At 34.6% G+C, this 5,930-nt stretch overlaps 1 pseudogene; it reads left to right on the top strand.

Annotated features, from left to right (window-relative positions):
* Positions 1 to 2,488: 2,488 nt before the first annotated feature.
* LOC111732198 lies at positions 2,489 to 2,607 on the top strand (annotated as a pseudogene).
* The last annotated feature ends 3,323 nt before the right edge of the window (positions 2,608 to 5,930 follow it).

Here is a 5,930-nt window from a genome sequence, read left to right as displayed (position 1 = left end):
ATGCAATACATACTGTTTGGCACATTGTATTTATTATTTAACATCTCTTGGATATCCTTCTATGTTAGTGCTTTCTTTCATTCTTTTCTTTGGTCATATAGTATTCCATGATATAAATATACCATAATTTATTTGAATACAGTTGGCCCTTTGTATCTAGGTTCTGCACCTGCAGATTCAACCAACCTTGAATAGAAAATACTCAAAATAAAATGTTACATTGTTACTGATGTATACTACATAGTTAGGACTACTGAACATGTACAGACTTTTTTCCTTGTCATTATTCCCTAAACAATACAGTATAACAACTATCTATGTATCATTTACATTGTATTAGGTATTATAAGTAATGTAGAGATGATTTAATTTTAAAGTATATGGTAGGATGTGCATAGGCTCTATGCAAATGCTATGCCATTTTATATAAAGAACTTGAGCATTCTCAGATTTTGGTAACTTTGGCAGTGGGCGGGGGGCGAGTAGAGGAGGGGTCTCCTGGGACCGATCTCTTGCAAATGCTGAGAGATAACTGCAGATTCATTATAATGGGCTCATGAGCTATTTCTAGGTTGGTTTTGTTTGTCTGTTTTGTTTTATCATACCAATGTTGTAATGAATATCCTTTTAAACATATCTCTATATATATTTGGAACACGATGCTTTAAAGCATTAAAAAGAAGTAATAAATATTACTGTTTTAATATATTTCATTCTTGTTTTCACTTCAGATTATCGTTGCCAGTATACCAAACTCATATTAAATAATATTTCAAAAATTTAATTCAATACCTTTAGTCTTTAAGAATAAGTGCATTTTTCTAGAATTTGAAAATACTGACTTACAAGTGACCTTCCAACATGTTCTTTTATGATTCACTGAATGACAGTAATAATGATTCCTTGACCATTATATAGCTCTTCAGTTTACAAAGCACCTTCACATAATTATCTCATCTGACTTCACATCAATGTGATGTATGCAGGACAGGTTTATAGGGGGAAATGGTGCTGACTTGGAAAGTTTTACTGCCTGAAATATATAGAGAGGGTGTAAATCCTTTGTTCTGCTAACTCAAGGAGTCAAGGCCACTGTCATGATAGGAGTGTTATATCACACTGATTCCTTAATGTGAAAAAAATCCTCTTACACGTCACTTTAATAACTGGTGTTGCTAATTTACTATCCAGTTTTCAGGCATTTTTACTTAATTCTCTGATATCCAGAGATTAGACTCACCAGGCATTTATTAGCTAAGTGCTCCAGTAATTGCTACTCCAGAACCAAGTATTCAAAAGACATTTATGCAGCAGTAGTTAATGGTGGGTGAGTTTCAGTGTCACTGATCCTCATTTGGAATTGGGAGAACAGAGGGTAAAGGTAGAATAGAAAAGTCCCTTGAAAGCAGCACTGACAAGACCGTGCTTGCTAAGACCTTGGAAACTCCTATCCCCACTCATTATTATTTCTGTATTCTTATGACCCTTTATCAGTGCCTTTCAAGGTGGGGATGGCAGTAAATGGTGAAGCTTCTCTCATTTCCCATACTCTTGTTAGGAAGCAGGTTCCTATGCAGAAAGAGGAAATTATTGTTATGTTGCCTCCTGCTTTGGGAAAGGAAGCAATCTTGCATGACACTAGTGTTGCCATAGCTGCACACTTACATTGCCTCATTAGTAGATCCATCCCCACCCTCCTTTTCGCTGAGAATGCACTGCAGAACTTCCTCTCTTCCTACATTACTGTAACATGCACAGGACCTCAAAAATGGTTTCCACGTCTCAAGTCTTATCAGATCCGGTACAATTCAAGCCCTACTTATTGAATATGACAGCAGTTTTAACCAATCATGATTCTACAGAGTGGTTGCATCAATACTTAAAAATAAATTAAGTTACTTAAAGAGAATTCGCATTGCTGATAACACTTTGAAATTCTGGTGCTGTGTTCTTTAATTAGTACAATTACAAGAAGTTGATCTGCTCCATTCCATACGTCCATATTATTTTGTAATGCTCCATATATACTTGGCTGTCAAGTCAAGCTGATTTCTTCATTGTCCTGTGTGTCCTGTCCTCTGCCTACCTTTATATTATTTCTCCCTCCTGTAAATCTTTTTACTCTCTTGTCTATCTGAATTCTAATCAAATTTAAAAGCAGGCCCCCAAGGCTTGCATAAAACCTTTCCCACTTTGACAGAGAACTCCACTGAAGTTTCTACATGGACAGAGAAAACATCTTACTGCACGTCGTCTTTTTCTTCCTAACCTGTGGATGAAATATCAAATTTGTATTTTTGACATCTGAGCTCTTAAAACATTAACCTGTTTATTGGATTGCAATAATCATATTAGGCACAGAGTGTACTGTATGACTTTCCCAATCTCCCATACCTAGGGCCATTTCTCTGAATCAAGTAGGGAGATATACTAATGAGCAAAGTTGGGGTTTAGTGCATATCTCTCGGCCTATCAGAAGAGTCCATTAGCCTACGGCCATGCCACCCTGAATGTGCCCAATCTCATCTGATCTCGTAAGCTAAGCAGGGTCAGACCTGGTTAGTACTTAGATGGGAGACCACCTAGGAAGACCAGGTGCTATAGGCGTATTAAAAAAAAAAAAAAAGAGTCCCATAGAAGCTAAAAGTCAGCAGCAGTTGATCAATTTCTTATTCACATAGTATATGGGAATGGTGGATAGTTCCAGACTGATTACTGGCAAATGCCCTACCATTCTTCTTGTTTGACTAACAAATTTCTCTTTCTTACATGAGATGACCTCTTTGCTCTCATGATGTTTACACGGCAGGTACCTTTGAACACATTTCACTTACTCAGGATATTTCAAGCATGAGTATTCCACAGCAAGTTAAAATTTCTCTAATACTTTCTAGTTCCAAAATATTATAATGTATAAGTCTAATAAATAAAAATGTTTCCAGTTCAGGAAATAAAAAAATATAAGAAATATGGCATGTCTGGAGGGTGAGCATTTCCTATGATAATTTTAGCCCATGTTGCCTGACTAGTCCTATGAATTATCTAATTTAATATTTAAAGGTCTGTGTTACATGTTAATTTGTTTAATATGTTAATTGTGGACTTTATAACTAGATTATAAATTTCTCAAAGGCAAGATTATGCCACAAATGACTCTTGTACCTCTCATGGCACTTAGTAAAATTCTGAGCATATTGATGCTCAATATATATTTATTGATTCAAGTCAATGTCATCTTTAGAATGAGATGCTTAAATTCCAGTTAAATAGGTTTTGGGTAAGAGATGATGAATCAGTTAGGGTCTTAGAGAAGAAACAAAATTCACCCTAGATGGTTCAAATAAAGAGACTTTAATAAAAAGACTACTCAAAGATGTTAACTACTCCAAGTTAACAAGAGTCAAAGTATGGTGAGGCATCCAGCAATCAGTTACAGAGGCAGAACTAATTTTCTCCTGGGGATTAAGAAACAAAGAAAAGAAATAGAAGTAAGAGACCCACTGAGCGCTGGAGCTTGCGAGGAAGACTGACCTGGCAGAAAATGTGGTTGGGGAATGATGATCAAGAGCTGGGGTGACGATGCAGGGGGACAGGGAAGAAATACCCCACTTTCCGCCCTATGGTCTCCTATGTGTTCCAAGTCACAAGGAGTTAAGAAAATGTAGTCAGAAAATTTCAGTCTTCTGAGACACATAGCAGGACAGAGAAGAGTAGAGAAAGTTAGGGGTGGAGAGGTTTGGGCAGAATTGGAGTAGGCGGGAGGGGGTGGCATGTGAAAAAAGCAGCATAGGTTTCCATTATAAATGGAAACAAGAAAAAGTCTGAATTATTATGTACAGAATAAGAGAAGCCTAGAAATCCAGAAATTATTTGGGAAAAACAAAGTATGACTTAGCCAAATTTAGACCCTGACACTGTTAATTTCTTTAATAGGTCACTCTGAATGTAATCTGAATAAACAGAATAAACATCGTTACATTTAAACTTTCAATTTTTCAATATTGACTTACAACTGCAATATTTTTTCAATGTCACAGTTGCAAGTCAAGAAATAGACATGTATATACATCATTCATGGCAATGAATAAAATTCATTTACATACATAACTACCATCACACTCAAAAGTAGGGGCTGTACTGCTTAATGAGCAACTTTGTTTTTTTAGCTATAAAGTAAAATAATAGGACAAACATGTTTTTCCTCCTTTGTGAATGACTTGTTATGAATAATATCAAACTATTTTCCTTAAATTTAAAAGAGAGGCATATTTTAACATATTTTACTTTCATTTGGTACCTATTCATGACCTCATAGGGGTTAGTAAATATTTATATAAATAGAATTACAGAACTAGAAGACAGTAACAGTTTTATAATCCAACATAGCATTTACAGATAAATAAACAGGCTCCCACAGATTAAGTCACCTGCCTGCGATCAAATAGTTGGTTGTGGCAGAACTAGCCCAGAACAAAGATTGTCTACATCCTAACTAGTCATCCATATTTCTAGAAATGCCTGCTTGATTTAGATCCAAGTAAATGGCATAGGGATTAAGGGCAAATGTTTGGAATGAAGCAAATTTGCTTGTTTGGCAAATGACCAATTCCTGCTGAGCTTCCATTTCCTCCTCTATAAAGCTGGGGTGAATATAGAATACACATCCTATTAGAATTGTTATGGATTGACTGAAAAAAACATATATAAAATGTTGAGCACAACACTTGGCATGTAGTATATATGCCCAATAAATAAAAGCTACTCTATAGTAGTTATAAATTTTTTCTAATTTTTAAAACAATCAACAGATAATTTAGTCATAGATGATGGTCAATGAGAATTTAACAAGCATTATGCAGAGAACTTTAAACCAAGAAAAGAACATTTAAATCAGTCAGAAGAGGTAGAGTAGAGAATAAGGGAAACTACATAATGGGAGTGGAAAGGAGTGCAACAGTCCAAACAGAGTAAATGAATTGTTTTTATTATTTTTCCTCCATCTTTACTAAGAAAACATTGCCAAGAATCCCACTTTTAAATTATTATTTTTTTAATTAATAGATTTTTTTTTTAGTAGTTTTAGGTTTACATAAAAATTAATTATCGATTCATAGAGAATAACATCATTGGACTCTTGAAATTTTAAAACACTTGATAAACATAAAGCACTATGCAGATAGAAGGTGCTATTGTTCTTATGAATAAATAATGAGAAATGCCCAGGATCTAGTTAACACCCCAGGAAGAGATAAATCAACATAACTTGATCAAATTAGGTTTTTAAAGAACTTCACAGGTAAAATTATGCAATTGCTAGCAAAGTTGTGTACCCTGTTATGGCAAAATTTCCAGGAAAGTGGTGGATTGCCTATCTGAATTCTGTCTAAAAGAAAAATTGCAGGCACAACTGTGGAAGCTTACAGATAGTATCACACTATACTGGATAAACTAGTTGAATCTGTAATTAAAGGGTAGTACACCGAAAAATGTATAAACAACCTACTGGGGAAAAGGTCCCATAGCTTGTATGGGAAATTCATATAGAAATATTACAAGGGCTTTAGAGAAATAATGACTATTATACCAAAGAGAAAACTAGTGAATAAAATTTATAAATTTAAGATGTTCTCAAGATAGTTACATGCAAAGACATTTCTTACTATTAAGAAATTTTTATTGGTTCATCGTTGGATTGGCAGTATTTTTTTTAAAAAATAAGGATAGGAAGTTGACTTAAAGTGAAGAAATAGAGTTTATGAATCAATAAACATGTCTTAATTTGGAGAAGCATAAACAGAAGTATTTCAGGGATCCCTGTCTGCCAGGACAAATAGATTTAAAATTTGCGTAAATAATCTGGAAGACAGATTAGGAGGTTTATAGACAATACTGAGTTCTTCCTAGAAGAAAATGCCAACAATAGCAATGAA

Source organism: Pteropus vampyrus, unplaced genomic scaffold (genome assembly GCF_000151845.1).
Source record: "Pteropus vampyrus isolate Shadow unplaced genomic scaffold, Pvam_2.0 Scaffold11, whole genome shotgun sequence".
Lineage (NCBI taxonomy): Eukaryota > Metazoa > Chordata > Mammalia > Chiroptera > Pteropodidae > Pteropus > Pteropus vampyrus.
This window is presented reverse-complemented; position numbering and strand designations above follow the sequence as displayed.